This window comes from Struthio camelus, chromosome Z, assembly GCF_040807025.1.
Source record: "Struthio camelus isolate bStrCam1 chromosome Z, bStrCam1.hap1, whole genome shotgun sequence".
Lineage (NCBI taxonomy): Eukaryota > Metazoa > Chordata > Aves > Struthioniformes > Struthionidae > Struthio > Struthio camelus.
This window is the reverse complement of record NC_090982.1, coordinates 51,034,354-51,053,419: the sequence shown is the minus strand read 5'-3', so window position 1 is coordinate 51,053,419 and position 19,066 is coordinate 51,034,354. Positions and strand designations below refer to the sequence as shown.

Genomic DNA, 19,066 nt, shown 5'->3' with positions numbered 1-19,066 from the left:
ATTGTTGTTAAAATAAATAGAATTAACGGCATTCTGTCTCCTCACTCATTCTGGAAAGAGCATAAATGAGTCTTCGACCAGACACCTAGCTATTAAGTGGCTAAAATAGGATCTCTCTCTTCTCCAACCTGTGACTAGAAAACAGTGAAATACTGCTGATAATACTTTGGTATTAGGATGCCCCAAACAAATGTAGAAGGATATTTGCTTTTAGAATACATTTTCCCCCTCATAACTCCACAATATCATCTTCTCTCTTAAATGGCTGAAGTTAAAGCATGAACTGTCCTTTCTAGAGGCACTCCGAATGCATTTCCACCCAGTTTTAGCCCAGAGCATCAGCAGCAGTCAGGTGAAGGCAAAGTATGAAGAACAGTACAGTCAATAGGGAAAACTCCTATTGGCTAGAGCACTAGAGGACAGGAACTGGATCGCACTTATCCCGTTAGCAAAGGCTAGAGTTCTGAGGGCGGCTAAGCAGGAATGTTGAAATGTACTTGCTAAGGAAACTGAGTAAAACTGATGCATTAGGAGCTTCGAGAAAGGCGTTTTGCTCTTGTAGGACGACTGTGGGTACTGGTGAGGATGATCATTTTGCACTTCATGGACATTTCAGGAAGTTTAGCTGTCCAATTCCCCATTCTAAAGCCATGTGATCCTTGGTCTTCAATAGACTAGTCCAAGGAAATGCAAACACTTTCTGTGTAAACTTTGTCCAATTCTATACAGACTTTCTCCACTTAAAATATCAATTTCCTTTTTCTGTACAAACATCCTTCAAGAAGATTCAGTCTGGATGGATATTCTTCTTCTCTACATATTCTTACTGTTCAAGAAGTGGACTCTGCGTCACCCAGTAGCCTCATTTGCTTTTAGTATCTTAGCACCGTCTCAGGGTTGGGGTTGCCTCCTCAACTTACAAAGCTGTCTCATTAGCTATAGAATAGCGATACTTTATTTAACTACTTTTAAAATGTTTCTCAGTTACATGAAGTGCAATGCACCTGAAGGAAAGGCAGTACTGATTCTAGTTCTCTCTCTTCATTTGAATTTACTGTAAACTCTTAGGAATAACAAGCACTTCAGAACCAGCTGCTGTCAGATATACTAGCTGAACATCTATCTCCCCCTTTGCTGGTACCTGTTTTTCGCAGTGCGAAGTGCTCTTTAACTAGACTTAGTTTTTCCCGTACTTTCAGAAACTTCTAATTCCAGAGGGCTTTTGATTTGCATGAAGCTGCTACACAAGGTTTTATTCCAGGTCTCTCATGCTTCTCAGAAGTAACTCAGAGCCTGAATTCAGAGCAAGGAGGTCTCTTCAACTCAAGCTCTGAACCTGACTGAACATGAAGCTTCAGGCAGCATATCCAGCTCCAACCAAATGTGAAGTATGCGTGATTACTTCATTTGTAATGTGCTTTTAAAATCAGCTATCAAGCACCAGGGGCAGGGGGAGGGGAGCTGTTTAGATTTGACATTACAATAGAAAAACCTTTTCTAAAGGCTCTTTTACACAAAAGCATACATAAACTAGATCTCTCAGAGTTTTGGGCAATTCTTCTCTTAAATACCTCTCTTATAGAGTTTTCACCCTTGCTTCATCTTCCCTATGTTCTTACAACTTGTAGTCTTCTTTCCCTTTATGGCTCTTGGCATTCTTCAGAGAAAGGGTCTACAGAATTATACCCCTTTGTTTGACCCCACTTTTCCTTCTGAAATTTCAAATGGGCTAAAACAACCTGTGCTTTCTTCTCAGAAAGTCTTTTTGTTCCTGCTTACAGTTACAAAACTGAATTCAAATGCTGCCTCTCCCCCACCTCTCCACCTTTTTCATGGTATTTTCCTACGTCAGAATTAGTTATACACAAATGTCACCGTTTTCTTGTACATATTACCACGATATACATTTATTCCACTACTTAGATGTTCAACTTTGTCCATCTTTTTACTTATCTGTATAGCAAAATTAGATTACTGGGTGACAGCTTTCAAGTAGCAAACTTACCAACAGAATTATAGGAGAACTGTCAAGTCTTTTGAAAACATTTCAACTATATATATTAATTTAATAATAGCTTCCAAGTCAGAACTCTTGTCTTCTTGAAACCTTTTCTAGCCATAAGTGAGAGCTAGGAACCTAGCTGGAAACAAAGCTAGAAGCGCAGCTAAAGGAGTTATATGTGAATTCCAGAGTCATGGGCTATTGTCCCATATTCAGTGCAGAATCAGGTGCGACAGATGAGTATATCCCCTGCCCATTTCAGAACAGCAAGCCAGAAGGGCTATGCAATCACCTTTCAGTTGATTCACTACAAAGTAGCTCACATTAGCTCAAACAGTTGCATAACTGATACAGCTGAGATCGTTTTATGTGGCTGACGTGGCAGAAAGATCCTTGGCCATGCTAATGTCCAATTAATACGCTAAAATCAGGAGCTACAAGACAAGTGCATGCAGGTCAGCACAGGTGTTCACCCAAAGACTCCACGGAAATGGAGTAAACTTTTTGAAAGCTCAGAACAACACTAGGTATAGTGTTATGTGCTACGTCATTTACTAGTTGTAAAAGCGGTGCGGTTGCCTACATATTAACAACACCAGCAACAGCAAAGATATGTTTTTAGCAGCTCTTACCTGATTAGAAGTGCATTGCGAATAAGGGGAGTTCCATTATATGAAACCAATGCACGCAACACCAAAAGCTTCTCCCTTAGCAACAGAACCTCATTAGCCAGCAGCATTACTATAAACGTCAGAAATTGAAACCGAAAATCGCTAGGAGCGCTGAAAGACACAGCTAAACGGCAAAAGTTCAGCTGACGTATTTCAACTTTGAATGAAGATAATGCAGCGGATTCAATTTATGCTTTCCAATATTTATTCTTTAATTTGGGTAAATATGTCTCTAATAAAAAATGTATGTGTAAATAAAGACTTCATTTTCAAATTTTACTGCTTGCTTGACTTTGAAAATGTTCCTATGATCACATATTCAAAAATTTCTGCTTGAGTGATCTGACAGCCTGGGACTTTTGAAACTTACTAAAGAAGAATTTCAGCACATGTAAAAAATGGCAAAGTTAATTAGTATCTTTAAAACTATTAGCATCTTAATCAAATCTATATTTCAACTTCAAGGAATCTTACTCTCAATATCTAGCCTGTGATGCAGAGCTCTAGCACAGATGCAATGGTTCATGTAACGTTTCATTAGTGATATTTGACTACCATCTTTCTTTATTTTTTTTTCTCCGCTTCTCTCTTGACCAGCGGCAATCCCTCCAAGACTTCTTATAACTTACAGACTCAATTTGTGAACCCTGCAGGGTCTAATGCCGGTCTAGACTAATATTAGGGTAAATATCTACTTAAATGCATCTCCTATTAAATCAAAGTATGAGCATTTTTCCAGTACTGGGAGAGATCAGTGTAGAAATGTCTAACACTACAATGTAGATATACTGGTAGCATATTTGCCTTTATGTACTCACTCTGCTCTCTTTTTCATTGCGGGGCTGGGGGGAATGTTAAGCAAGACCAGGGCATGTCCGCATTTGTCCTAGATATCCCTGTTATTGATGTCTGACTTTATCTCATCTTTTTTTTTTTTTTTTTTAGTTGAACGCTTCTAAAAAGAGCATTTATAAAGTTCAGTGTTTCATGCAATCAGCTGTTCTCCACAAATAATAAGGGCACTTGTTACAGTTAAAATCCCACAGTTCTCTGAAATATTAGGAATAAGTATAAGTTCTTTCCTCCACGCAACAAAAGCATCCTTAATCACACCTCTATTTCTGTTGCTCTGAACTCCTATTTGCCACATAAAACACAAACCCTGAAGTCATTCTGAACCTTGTGTACTCTTGAACCATAACATCTGCAAGACCTTTCACTTGTCAGCCTGTCTTCAAAATCTGTGCTCATCCTCTTTCTTTCCCTATTGGTTTTAATTACTGTGTCCCTCTGCTTGCAAGTCTAACACAATTTTAGACCCACAAAACTACAGCTCACATTACTGCTTAATGTGCTAAAAATGTTTTTATGAAGTGGATGTCAAACAACAGATGGGCGTTTCTCAGTATTATTGACTTTGAACATTTAGAAACTTGTAATTGCTTCTTCACGCACAGTATTTGTGAAAGCAAATTTAGAGTTACATAAAATTTTTCTACCTAAGTTTTTTGTCTTTCATTAATGTTATTAGGACTTTTAGCTCCTCTGCTGTGCTGTATATTACAGATTATTTACCCATTTACTGTACCTAACTGATACCCTGAACCTCCTTAATTCATCAAAGTATACATTCCATTGTTACACTTCTTTACTAATCTATTGGCTACTGTCTCCTCTTATATTAACCTCATCTGGAAGTTCAGTGTGTTATATAAGTAGTACTGTATTAAATAAGCAGAAATTCTACTGAGCACCCAAATCCTGATGTCATAACACAAACTGCTCATCCATCATGCTTCATGTACATTCAAAATTGATTTTATTGACAGGTGCTTGTATTTGCTGTGGTGCTCATGGCAGAGATCATCAAGAGATGTTAAAGTACTTCCGATTTCATAGCGCTGTCTCTGCATTGGAAACCATGTCGAATTCCTGAAGAAAAAACTGATGCCATGAATTGTCTTGTCACAGTGGGTGCTATCCTGGTATTATTACATAGTTCTCCCTCTTCTCTGAAGCTATATGAGCATATATTTGTTATTCTTCCAAGAATTTCTGAACAGTCTTCTTCATCGCTTTTTACTTTATGGTTAATCTCCTGACAATCGCTTATAAATTTAACACATTACTAGATGCTATAAACACACTACAGATACCAATAACATAGTACAGTTGAGTATAAGTATACTAGTAGAAAGCAAAAGTGAACGGTTATAAGCAATGTACTTGTCAGCTGGATTTTTCAACAACTGAAAGGCTATTGATTGAAACTTTTATGAATTGGCTATGAGACTTGGGAAAACTATTTATAACTACATTTATAAAATGTGATCATTTTCTACTTGTCTTTGCTAGCTAATAACTGGAAAAAGCAGTTCCAAAAGGTGCAAGAAGAGGCGATAAACCTTTTTATTTTGGTTGAAACTGTAAAAAGTTGAAACAATAAAAAAAATTAAGTGGCTTGTCTGAAGCACCCTAAGGAATCTGTTGCAGAGCAAAAAATTGGACTCAGATCTCCTGAGTAAAATCCACTTAAATTTAATAATAGTTTATTCCATTTACAAGTTTCTCTTGTCTGAACATGAACTGAAAAACAAGTCCTAGATTTAAGTGTCATTTCAACTCTAGATTTTAGAAATTCAGAAATTGTACAAGTGCAGCATTCTAATATACAAAGTGCTGAAATTTGATGAAAAATAGTGCCCTTCCAACTACAAGTAAATAAGAACTAAAAATAATGTAGAATGGAACTTATAGTTTATATCACAAGCAGTGGCTGCAGTGATCCAGATACAAGGATCCCGTAATGGTTATTTGAAGTGTTGGCCTATGCAGGCGCCACAAATTACATGAAATTACAAGATATATATGCTACACTTTCAGAGACAGAGTCTGCTAGGCATAGATGTAGTAAAATGAATGCAAATTACTATGCAATTACCATTACTGCATGAAAAAAATCATGTAATTGATGGTACCACAAAATGCTGTGCAACATACGTAACAAGGCATATTTTGGAAAAATCCTGGCCAGAAAATAAGTTAGCAAAAGATTTTTAACAGTAGCACAAGATTATGATTGCCTTCAAACAGGCAGATGATCCATCTTGTCTTAAGATGAAGATTGAGATATTTATAAAAGATATTATTGTATATGGTAAGCACAGATTAAACTGACAATATCTGAAAACCCTTTTTGCTTATGAAAAATATCCTGAAAGTTTTATTGAAAGAAAAAAAAAATCTTCTCTAGAAGACCTCAATTGTCAAAAGTTCTTTTTAAATACCTCAGACATATTTGATTTTGTTACAGCATTGTGTAGTGATGTCGCTGAAAACTCAAACAGAAGTGTTGCAACATTGTAGCACCAAGAAAGTCAGTTTGAAGAACAAACTATTTGAAGCAGAAAACATTGATTGCTGGGTCTATCATTTTTTGAGTTTTTGGCTATATATACTCTAACTTTTGCATCATGAATTACACCACTACAGGACCATATCTATTAGCAATGCACAGATAAGTCAAGTTACAGATGGATAAGTCTAATTCACCCTTCCTCAGCAAAACACCCAGATATCTTGCATTCAACAATTTTCTAGTGTTAGGTGTTAAAAATAAATAAATAAAGCATATTTATTTCTCCTCCACCAGTGCTAATCTACATAAATCCATGCAAAATATTCATGAATACAGAACATGTTGCGGCATTTTAAAAATAGTCATTAAAATAAATGCAAGAAGACGCTGTAAATCATGGTTCTTCTATGAAATGAAGGTTCTATCACATCCAAAGTGAGCCATAAAACGGTACTATCAGGAAAAGTGATGTGTTTACCCAAAGTACATTTTGAAAATTTAGCACAGAGATAAAAAGTATTTGCTGGGAAACCTGTATAAAATGTACTAAGTTTAGCATTTGCCCACTAGATAGTAGAAAAGAAAATAGATGTGCTTATACGCTTATGTGCCTCCTTACACACAGCAAGCTGAATTTCAGGATCAACAGAATATTTCTAATCAAGTGTGTCAGACTTTTTTTCTTTAAGTCTAATATATTCATAACGTAAAATGAAGTTTAACATGATTTGCTTTATGTCACTCTGTTGTATATTTGAATTAAACGATCACGATACTATTTAATAGCACAGAAAGCCCAAGCTGTAACTGATTACCAAATAAAAGCAGAGAAGATTAAAAAGGAAAGTTAGGATCATTCATCTATCCAGTTGTGAGCTGATTATACACAGACACACAAATAGTAGATAAGATGGAGATTAAATTCTCTTTCTTTATCTATATTACAGGCTAGCTTTTTGTTTATTACTTCCATGCTTTATCTGCACGGATGTATGATGTATTTACATAAAGGTACATCAGAGATATTGGTTTTGTGCGAGGTCACTTCTAAAGGACACACGCTCAACACAGAACAGCCAAGCCGTTCTCCTGGACTTTAATGTGCACATTTGCTGGTGAAAGCAACTAAGGCAATCTAACATAACATGCAAGATCTGCAAACAGCAAAGAACTGAAGTATATCCTCTCTTTTTCCTTTTAAGGGTAAGTTTCAGGGGTGGGGGGAGGAAGGAGAGACACCCTTTTACACTTTTAATCTCTGTTGCCATACTTAATGTTATTTCCTTCCCTTAGTAGAGATGCTTGAAAAACTCGTCCTGGGCATCAGATATGAACATTTTTCTGGTCAGCCTAGTACAAAAGCCCTAGAGATTACTTTGGGTTCCCGGGAGAGGAACGAACATCAAAATAACCACGGTACTTGGAAAAACAAAGTGTCTTTCTCGTTTTGAAGTGATTTTTCTGATCTTTGAGAGAGTCAGCAGTTGTTTAGATCTGTGCCCCTGTTCTAGAAGTGTTTGGCACCTGTCCAAATAATTTTTCTAGTATCAAAGATAGTATTTTAGTATTTTTTTTCCCAGTATCCAGACATTTTCAGGTACAAAATACGGATTGTGAGAGAGATGTGATATTGCCAGAGGGTATCACAAAGAATGAAGCCCTTTTTCTACCTTTGCAAGTTTCTATATAGTTATCAAATCCTGCATCTTTTCCTTATCCTATATCCATTGGAAGACAAATATATAATTCATATAACTTTGAAACAGAATAGGGAAATATTCCTGAGATTACTATAGGGACCTCTTGAATTTTATATTGGTTAAAAAAATGGCACTGGCTTTATTTCCAGGTAACTATAACTTTTGGATGGTGCTCATTTGCTCTCTCCAGGGCATCATTAGATACTAGGCCTTAGACAAACACTCGTGGCCTTGAGCAGCCACAGATAAAAAGCAAGGCATTTGCAGTACAATCTTCAAGCAAAACAGCCTCTCCTGGACACAGGGAGAGTAGTTTTACTCACTTGTCCTTTTCCTCAGATTGATGGATTATTCTCACGCCTGAGAATTCCCATGTCATGAAAGTAAAATAGCATCAAGTACCTGCTACTCAAGACTTCTCAAAAAACAACAAGGTAAAGATTTATGTGGCCTTCATTCCTGCTATAACACCTATGACTAGAACATCTATCAGTTCTTACTCATGTGAAATCTCATGCAAATGCACAAACTAATGATCCTAGTAGCCTGTTTCTGAAAATCCTCAATGACTTGTGGGCTGCTTTCAGTAAACATAAGCTTTAGAATAAAAAAAAAAAAAAACTAGTTACGTAACTATGTGACTGAAAATAAAACCACCTCCCCAACCCCACACCAGTCCTCCCATTGTTTATAGCCTTATCTTGTTCAGCCACGTCTCTCATTAACTTGTAACCTTTCCGCAGCATGGAAAATATCTTCCCAGGTATTTGTATGGTGCCTGAGAATGCTACAGACACTGAACACAAAAATAATAAGGTACCTATTTTGAAATTAATCTTCTGGAAAATGAGGCTCTGCCTGGAGATCAAACACAAAGCTGCTCTGTAATATTACAGAAACAGAGCGCGCAGAGAATTCAGCACGCCATTTGTGTCTCGTGGGTCTCATGTATCAATGTTTCATTGCAGGCAGAACTTAAATTCTCCATGGTTATAAAGTATGTAGCCTATTGATAAATACAGAAAAATACTTAGCGTAGAGATATACATACAGTTTTGTTCTGCAGCAGTGATAAAAATTAGATGCTGCCATCAGATAACTGCTAAGGATGATCACAGAATTACTTCCAGTATTTTCTGCTTATTTCCAATAAGATCATTCTGACAGCATCCCCTTTGGCTCCAGGAGTCAGACCAGCTTTAGAATCAAACTAAAGTAAGACTAAAGTAAAAGTAAACTTTGATTGCCTCAAACCTCACAGAGGTAACTAACACCAAAGTCTCTGGTCAACACTTGGTCAACAAAGCTATACAAAATCTAAGATTAAACAAAACAAAACCAGAACTTTCACCTTGAGAGAATATGGAATTCTTAGCCCAACTGAGCCCTGTTTGTTTCCAGGGTTCAACAACACTGCTTCTCCAAATCATAAAGTTTTCCACCTAGAAGTCAATAATTTTGAATAACAACCTTCCAGACAGAACTTCAAGGCAACTGTGAACCTCACCACTAAAGCTTCTCTGTCCTCTTTAAACTTTCCTCTTCTGTTGGGCACAAAAAATCCCTCTTTGAATAGAATTTGCAGTTACGTTAATGGATAAGAAAGTATTATAACTAACTGTTTCATTCATCTATCTCAGGAAAGAAATAAAGCTAGTTTACCAGTCAAGGTTCTGACCTTCATATCTCCTGACCATGAACCACGAATATGCCCTTGAAGGGGACAGCTAATACGAGCTGCAGGAGTTTTGATGCTAATTAAGTCAATTTTGGAGGAGAAAAGAGATATTAAAAACATAAAAGATATGTTGCTAAATTTGTTTCTATTAAGACGATTTTATTTTCTGTTTCCAGTTCCTCATCTCACATTAATATAATATGGTAATATTATGTGATCCTAGTGCTTAAGAGAGCTGCATTATATTTAGAGTGTTATCCACATATGATTATTTCAGATTCTGTATAAGAAGATTAGAACTGAATATTACTGATTTTAATGAGCAAAACTACTGGATATATCATCATAATGCGTTTTTTTGGTTGTAATTAAAAACTGGAAAAACTGCCCCTACCTCCCCTCACCCAAATTCAAATAACTTCCATACCCTTCCGCAGCTGCCATTACAACACTGAAAGTATGCCAGTTAAGCTCAGCTGTGGGCAGATACAACTAATAAGGTAATAGCACATAGAAGGAGGAAATTGAAACAAAACCAGAGTGAGTTACACTCTCTCAAGAGTACAAGGCAGGCATGAATTTCATAAAATGGAAAGATTATTTTCTGATTTTTGGACAGTTTCATGGAAGGAAGAATGAATGAAGTTTTGTCTTCTCATCTTATTGAACTATTGTCACAAAGATGAAGTACCTGAGTTACAATTCTTGATAACACACAGTACTATGTCTCGCTCTTTCTTGTTATTTTAAAGTAGAATTGTTTACCTTTCAGGTTTGTCTAACTTCAGACTGACTAAGCTCTTCAGAGTCAATCAAAGATTGATTAAAAATTCTATGGCATTGCAGCCTTCTCATCACTCCATATGTGACTCTGCCCTCTGCTTAATAGCTGACATTATTTACTATACTTAACTACTATAAAACTTTCTGGATCTTAGAGTTAACAAACAAATACACCCAAATGAGAATTCAGACAGACGCACTTAGCTTTCCCTCACACTAACATTTAAATCAACAGAAGCCACGTTAAGGTATGATCAGGACACAGAGTTCCTTTTTGCAAAAGATAATCATTTCCTTCTTGATAATTTGCTACTGCTATAACAGCTACAGCCCTTCAGGGTGGCTGCATAAACAGCTCCTCCTCAGCCTCAGAGACAACTAAGCCCATGCAATAGTCCCCAAAAAGGAAAAGCAGAAGTGTATTGAATAGTCCTAAGACTCTTCTTTTATATTGCTGTGTCAGATTTGGTCTCTATAAAATGCCAGAGAAACTGAAAATTGTAGGGCTAATAAGATGTTTGTACAGCAATTGCTTCTTATGTTATATGGCATAATACAACAAACTAAACAAGCTGGCCCCAAAAAGCAAGAGAGTTGTGTAGGCAAGAAAGAATAGGCTAATTAAAGAACACAATAGAAGCATAAGCAGAGCAGCAATGCAGAGATATGAAAGCTGCATTTCAAAGAGATTTTCTGCTGCCTTTTGTGTTGGACAAGCCTAACAATGCTTCACTCATCTTCACTGCATATGGAACTGATATACAATGATAGCAATAAGCTGAACAGCAGAAAGACAAGAAAACAGGATGACAGGTTCTCTTCTGAGGATTCTTTTCTATTCATTTGTTTCTGAATAAAAGTAGATTATAAAAAGAAGCCGAGTAGCATGTAAAGCTGCCAGTTTTACAAAACTTGGATAGCGCAGCGGCACTGGAACAGTCCCCTTAGCATCAATGGCTGGCCGATGCCCTGAAATGCTCTAAAACACAGCACTAAGTTCTTGGTGGATCTTAATGTTGTCTCTTAATAATGTATTTTGCTATATTCCCATTGTGTTTCTTTATGCCCAAGTACTTTTCCTACATTTTATCAAGTTCACACCCTAATCTTCTGTAGTCAGTGATCTTAAAGGTATGTCTATAGTGATGTTTATACTGCTGAATAAAATGAAGCCAAGCAGATAGCTTAAATTCTGCACCACAGATGATCTAGACTGCTTCCCAGTTTGCATATTCCCTCACATTGCTGTGGTCTCTGACCGCTAATATTCACTGGGGCAATGACCAGATTTGGTTTAGGGCACAGGACTTTCTCTAGTAGGACTATGGCCTTGAATGCAACAACGCTACCACTACCCTCAACCTTCAACACTACCCCAAGTAGGTTTTGAAAAATCACTAACCTCTCCTTAAATTCTAATGCCTTTTTGCATCACAGAATACCATAAAATACCCTTAGAAACTTAGACTAGAATACCCTTAGAAACTAGAAAACCTCTAGTTTTATGCTGTGAAAAAAACCTTATGATGGGCTGAAACAGAATGCGTTTTACCTCATTTTAGACATTTTGAACAGGGGAAAAAAAAAAAAAACCCACACATGCAAATTTATGTCCTAACACCAGAGACACTAAGCGGGGCCCAGAGGAGACCACAAGCTAAGTACTAGGTGGTATGGATGCAGCTAGTCAACGTTTCTCAGCGTCAGAAGGGTATTAGCATAGACACAGCCTAAGAGATCTGGCTAGCAGTATGCACTCCTGTTTCTCAAGAAGTGGTGAACCAAGGACATGCACATTCATTTTCAAATACCTCACACTCGAGGCATTTTAGAGCTTTCTCTGGCAAGCTCTGGTTGCCATTCTGGCAATTGGGAAATCAAATTCCTGAGTCAGTGAAGTGCAATCTCCTTTATTGGAGGCAAATTAGTTCCCACAGTGCCAGCAGCAGATGGTGGGGGCATTCTAGGAAAACAAGCACTCAAGAATGAAAGCATAGACCTGCCTAGATAGCTGTGTTCAAAGAAGGTGCCCAAGTGCCAGTATGATGATACATAATGAAGCACAAATTTCCTTCCAGCAAGTCAATATCCCACAGTAAAATTTCAAATAGCAGGGAGGAAAGAGGTGGAATAATTAAACAATGTAGATAGTCATCTTGAAAACTACAGTCACCCCGAGAATGAAACTAATTGTTTTTTCATTGAAAACCATCTGTCTGGGGACTCTTCTGCCGCAAATAAGTAGTCATCTCTAAAGGGAAAGGTGCAGGTTAGGAGCATTCTCAAAAGAATAAGAATCAAAAGGACTGTGCTCCTGCATTGACTATCTAATCCAGATGTTGATCTAAAAGTACTGTAGATGAGATGAAAATTGGGGCCTCAAATGTCTCCTCAAAAAGCTAAATTCAAAAGTAACCAATGCAGATAATTAGGGGCAAGAACAGCAGGTAAACAGCCTTACAAGTCATCTGGCATTCATGATTATATAGGGAACCTACTCTCACGTTTGTGAAATACACCTTGAAATGCTTAAAAAGTTAGAAGAAAAATGCAAGGCCATGTATTATAATAATACTTAAAGGCTTCTGAACTCAATTCCAGTGGCTGGAGTTAACAATAACGCCTAGAGTAGACTACCGCCTGGTTGTAAATGAGAGGAAGCATAGGCGACAACTGAGGAGCTGCAATGAAGAGAGGCCAATCAGAGTTTAAGATGCTGTATGTTGACAGTGGGCTTATTCAGCTGGCTGCAATGGTGTCCATGGCAAACATGTAGGATTACCCCAGAAAGTACCCCACTGACATTACTGAACCTAGGAAAGCAGTCTTCAGGGAAAGCTGCTGCTGGAATTCTTCTACTAAAACCTCAGGTAACGGCTATCTCTCTCCTCTAGTGTAGATATCTCCTATCTCCTCCAAGGGCAGATATCCTTGCTGAAGCAAATCTTTTAAACAGTCAGGTTCAAGTTCATGCTTTGTCTAATCCACATAGGACAGTAGATGCCTGAACACAGCGCTACAAAAACTCTCACTCTGATCTGGCTCGTTTGCCTAGCAGCTCTCGTTTAGCAGTGGAGTAAACGACACAACATTTTTATAATTTAGAATTATGCATTCAAATAGAAGAAATTAATGTTAGTCCAAAGTAATTTACACTTTTAATTAAGCAAGGGTTCTAAATAATTACATGCATTTTTCCTCTGTTTATAGATCCTACTAACAGAAAAAAAAAATCCCGAGCTTATTGGAGAGGGAGCCTAAATTCCAATTGCTGCACAGTAATTTGCCCTTTAGCCTAAGTTTCGTATTAACCTCTGGGATGTAAAATATTAATGAGCTGCTTGACTCCAAGCCACGTGTGTTCTGAAAACTCTTTAAAAATAGAAATTAATTCAGTAAATTAGCGTAGCATTTTCTCACAAAACTCTCTATATTTAGGCACAACCAACTGTAGATTCCCTTTTTATGACAATTTAATCATTGAAATATCTCAACAGAATGTGCTCCATTTTCATTTGGTAGTGTGAGTCTAAATGGCAAAGGAACAGCGATGACAAGAGAACGCGTGTAAGTACCTATCTTTAGGACAGAGCCGTGATATACCAAGATGTAATAATTATCACACAGATGCTGTTTTCTAGCCTTTGCAATAGCCTGTAATAACAAAACACATGGAAATACTTTCATCATATTTAGGAGAGTACCACATAGAGACTATTAGAAGTTTTGCCTTAATGCACAAAATACAGACAAAAAAAAAAATCAGGAAGAAAGAAATTAATAGCTTTCACTAGATGCTCTCTTTTCAAAAGGCTACTGCAGCTTTTTCGATTAGTCCGTCCATTCTGCAGCATTAATTACAACATTCAGATTATACTTGCTTCGGGAGGAGTAGCAGGGGGTCATGATGTTTCTCAGTTCCTTAATGTTTCATGCCTTGAACAATCCTTCCTTTGCGCTTCTTTGAGGAATATTACATATAAAAAATAAAATCATTTAATTCTAGCTTATTTATACTAGAAACCATTTTTTTCTGCACTATATTCACATTATTTCAAAGAGTGAAACATAAAAACCTACAAAATATAGTTGTTATACCTTATTAAATCATGTTCTTTATCTTTTCTTCAATAAAACTAATAAACTGATTTGTTATGGAAAAAGGCCCCTATATTTTCCTCAAACTACCAGATTTACAAACACAATAAATTCAAAAGTTCTTCTTTCTCGTTAGCTGCATACCATATGGAGGAATCTACGTAAGTTTTAAAACAGAAATTATTGTAATGTCAAGACAACAGGATTGAAATAGTTATTCCTCTTATGAAGATAAATCCAAAAATACGCTTGTAAATTTAGAAGAGATACAATGACTGGGGAGTGTTACCAGGTATGAAAAAAAAAACAAAAAACACAGGGTATCAAAACGTGTCCTCAGCCTGCAAATATTACTTATACATTTCATTAGTAATAAAAACCTTTATTGTTCCATTTTCTTGCCATAGAAAACTTTTCACAGAAGATAGGTGCTACGTTCCTAAACCGTGCCTAAAGCTCACTGAATACAAAATATCAGAGAAACATGCAAAGTTGTTTCATCTCCTTTTGTACAGGCAGACTAACACTGTAAAGACATCATCATAACTTCCAAGAATCACAGTCATCAGCGTGTTGAAAATTCTGATTAAATAAAAGACTTCAAAAAATTTACAATTTTATCTATTTTTATTTGCAATAATTTTCATATACATATTTTTTCACTTAGCCTAGAATCTGGCCCTAACGGCAATGCCCTCAAGTTAGGGTAACTGGCTATTTCGTACATGAAATATATGTACAGCTGCAGCTAAATTTTTGTTGCAGACTTCAGATTCTCTGAATCTTCCTTCCCTTTGCCATATCAATTTACATCATCTGATAAGCTAGCCCTAGAAGTAAGAGCCACTAAGAATGAAAGCAGTTTTACTCCTATCTCTGTAACTCATACTCAGTCAAGTTATTTAATCTGTAGATAAACAGGTTTACTCATCTTTAAAATGATAGATTATTAGGATTTTGCAAAGTGATTTGAGCTCTCTCATAAAAAGGCTATGTAAAAAACAAATTTTTTTTTCCCCTAGTTTGACTGGTCGTTCCACGTTGTTTTCTTTTGCATCCACATCTGAGCAACAAAAACTGAACAGTAACTCTGAAGATAAGTTATCCTAAATCACTCGCTGCTGCCATTCAACAGATGAAACTGAGCTTTTCTGTTCTGGTGTGTGCGTGCACACATGCGTGAAGCAATTAAAAATTTATTTCCTATAGATGGTCTACCTGAATAGCAACAGTATTCTTTTTCATTCATATGTCATGAATGAGGGCTGATAGATTCCAAGGATTATGGAAACTTTATTAGAAGTGGATTATGAATGTGCTCAATATGGAGAAGAAAATAGTTATATAAGTCAAAAAAGATGAATTCAATGGGAAGTCAACTTAGAATTTCAAAAACAAAAAGAAAGCACTTTCAATATTCATTGCTGTTTTAACTCCTATCCCGCTGAGTTTCGGTAGTGTAAAATATGTATTATTTTCTTTCAGCTATACTGGAGTTTAAAGTACAGCAAGAGTTTTATTTTGCTGTTCATCTCTATGCATAAATGCCACAAGCAACAGCAAATGATTGTCTCTGACAGTAAGAAAAGGAAATTCTCTATCTGAGGGGAGCAAAGACACAGGACACAGGAAACGACTTGTTTAATCTGGGTGCGCTAGTACTGTAAAGCGTTATTCAATAACATATTACATTTATAAATGGTAAATCAAAACTCACAATGAACCACTTGGTTGTGCACCTTTTTTTCCCCCCCTAGAGGAACATACAGAACTCAGAGCGTCTTATTTCAAAAGTATGAAACACAGTTTTTCAATTATTAGTATTAATCTTGTCCTATAACTGCCTTCAAGCTGAACTTCATACCTAAGTCACATTGAGCCACATTGTAAGAATATAGTTTTCCTTTCTCCTTTCTGTGATTTTCAGTTAGGTGATATGAAAAAACTGTAATACAACAAACTTAATACTCTCAACTGGGAGCATAATAAACGTATAAATACACATCGTAAGCATGTCACAGAGTAATATGTTTACATATGTTAAATAGGAAGATATTTCTCTATGTAGCCTCCATTACATAGAAATGAAGAAAAGCACATACTAAAAATGAAGTAACATTCCCTTGAACAACAGCTGAATAAACAGCTATTGGCCAAAGAATGAGTTTTACAGAGGAATTAAATATGAACAAAAAACATAATTTAAAAATTGTCCCAAAATATGTAATCAAGATTCTAGAGTTGAGTATCAGTTCTAAAGGATCACAGGGGGGCATCACTTCTGATATCTGGAAAAACAGTATGTCCATTTATTTTTGTTAGAAGCCTGAATATCTCATCTCTTCTAGGCAAGAAGAGAAGAAATAAGGAAATAAAAGTTTATCTCTAGCTGGAAAACAATGAAAGGCTGTACACTGAAAAGGATTACTAATAAAATTGTACATTGTCCTCACAGTTACTGAACTGTGGAACTTGTATGACCAGGAAAATAAGATCAAATTTTAAAAAAATATGCAAATGTAAAATATTTTCAGTAGCCATCAAGAGAATCTCTGCTCCTACACCACTATAGAAAAATGTAATCAATGAGTAATTAGAAATGCTTCCAAAGTCTGGCGTGGGGGAAAAAGCAGTATCGCCAGCACCTTCTGCAGTGGTGCTTGGAAGCTGTAACCTAAGGTTTCTCAGTAATGAGTCATGCATGTTTCTATCAGCTTCTGGTAAATTATTTCTGGATTTAATAAATCAGATTGTGTTCAAAAGGCTGTTTATGCTAATAGTTAACACCAAATGCTTTATCTTCTGTGATGAAGGACCCTCTTATAGCACTTTGCATTACTGATCCACCTGAAAATCACCTATGGCCAAAAGCAACAACCAGAGAGCATCTCCAGAAATGGGTTGTTATTCACGCTCATGGTTCCTTTTTCCAGGGCTGCTTCTTGCATGTAATGCTGCTGCATTCATACATTTAACTCAATAGCAAGCTTCTAATCAGTATAAATACAGATTCAAAAAAAGACATACCTCCTACTTCTGAAATCAAATTCTTCCCAGCAGCAGCTCATGTTCTGTACTGAAGCCTATGTTATTCTGCTATGAAGGACATTCATATTTTCCAGCCAGAGGAGAGCAGGTATGAGTAAGGTTATATGGTATTTCCTTCCTGCTTTACAATATGCGAAGCTTTGACAGCAGAGCCAGCCTTTCCACAGTAACCTTTCTCCATAATGGGGGAGGAATTATAAAATGAGCAAGGTAATAGTTAGGATAAATAAGTTTAAGAATATTCTTTTTTGAATGAATAAATTTCCCTAAAATTTTTATACTAGCTCATATGAAGTTACAGATATATGAGCAAATGCTTGCATAAATAGAGTGAAAATGAAGGCTACCAGATAAGAAATAATATAATTAAATCCTGCAGGCTGCCTCTTTGAATACGTGATGTTAACAAGTTTCATATATAAAGGCTGTGTTTCAGGAGGTTTTAACTGTCCCTTTTCATGGTTCACACTGCCTAGACTGAGAAATGATAGACAATAAATGAATGTCCACAATCTTCCACCCTATAAAATGTCAATCAACTTCTGTCAGCAGGGATTAAATGAAATAAAGTTACACAGAAACTAATAGATGGTGCGTAGAATAAAATAATTGATTCGGAAAAGCTGGATAAAAAGATAAAATGTTAACATTCAAAAAAAAAAAAGTCTTATTATACCAGACGAAGTACTCCATCAATGAGCCACCCAGCAATTTTGTCCTTTTAAAAGCAGACACAAATTATTGACTGATTCCATTCAATTCAGTCAAAGTGAATGATTCAGACTAGTCCTGTGATAAGAAAAAGTAATAATGCTGATTCTCCGGTACCTGAAGACTGACTGCCAGAGTCGTAGTCTACACAGTCTTGATTACAAAAGCAAGCTATAAGACAGTGAATCAAAAATTATAGCTATACATTCCAACCTCAGAGATACAAACTCCATAGAAACACAAAGCTAACAAAAACTTGACAAAGAGGCCACACGTAATAAAAATATCTTCTGCCAGCCTTGAAGACTGCCTTGAAGATTTACACTGCCTTACCTGATTTTTAACTACCATAGTACCTGTTGACCTTTCTAGTGATCACGTAATTATAGTTCTCTGCTAAACGTCCTATATATTAGTAACCATTTTCTTCTATATTATAATAGCAGTAACATTCAGTCTGCTTCAGTATGCTCATAATCTATGACTTCATGTTAAAAACTGAGCCTGAGATGAGAATTTGTATTTAGACAATACAGAGGAAGCTCTTCTTGTTTGTATAGCTCCTCTGCTAAAACCGACAGGCTAGAACACTACTTCTGTTGCTTTGTGTCTGTCATTTTAATATATAGCATTTCTGTGGTTGAAGGGATTTAAAGAAAAACTCCTAATGAAAATATCTTTAACTACCCTATTGTGTTTACACCGACAGAAGGTACAGACATTAAACAATAAGAAATTAAATGCTGTTCCTTTTCTAAGTGAACTGCAGTTTCCTTATGTCTTTCTTAATATTCCAAGCTTTATCAGCAAATTCTTGGCAAGCAACAGCACATCTGTGCATTTGTGCCTTTGTAGAGAAGGCTGTTAGGACTGAGGAGGGAACTGATTACGAAGACGGCTGGAAAGAGGAGGCTCAGTCAAGGCCCATGGGGAACGAACAGAACTCAAGAGATATTCTGGATTGTAAAAATGGAAGATAGGAAGAGTTGTGAACTACAGCTTGAGTCCAGTCTCAAA

At 36.5% G+C, this 19,066-nt stretch overlaps 1 long non-coding RNA gene across 1 annotated transcript in view; it reads right to left on the bottom strand.

Moving 5' to 3' along the window:
* The window catches only part of LOC138064412 (uncharacterized), a 94,009-nt gene extending 76,582 nt beyond the window's left edge, over positions 1-17,427 (bottom strand). The window contains exon 1 of the long non-coding RNA XR_011137663.1: positions 17,318-17,427. This is a non-coding gene — a long non-coding RNA (uncharacterized lncRNA). The remainder of the gene's footprint in view (positions 1-17,317) is intronic.
* Positions 17,428-19,066: the final 1,639 nt, after the last annotated feature.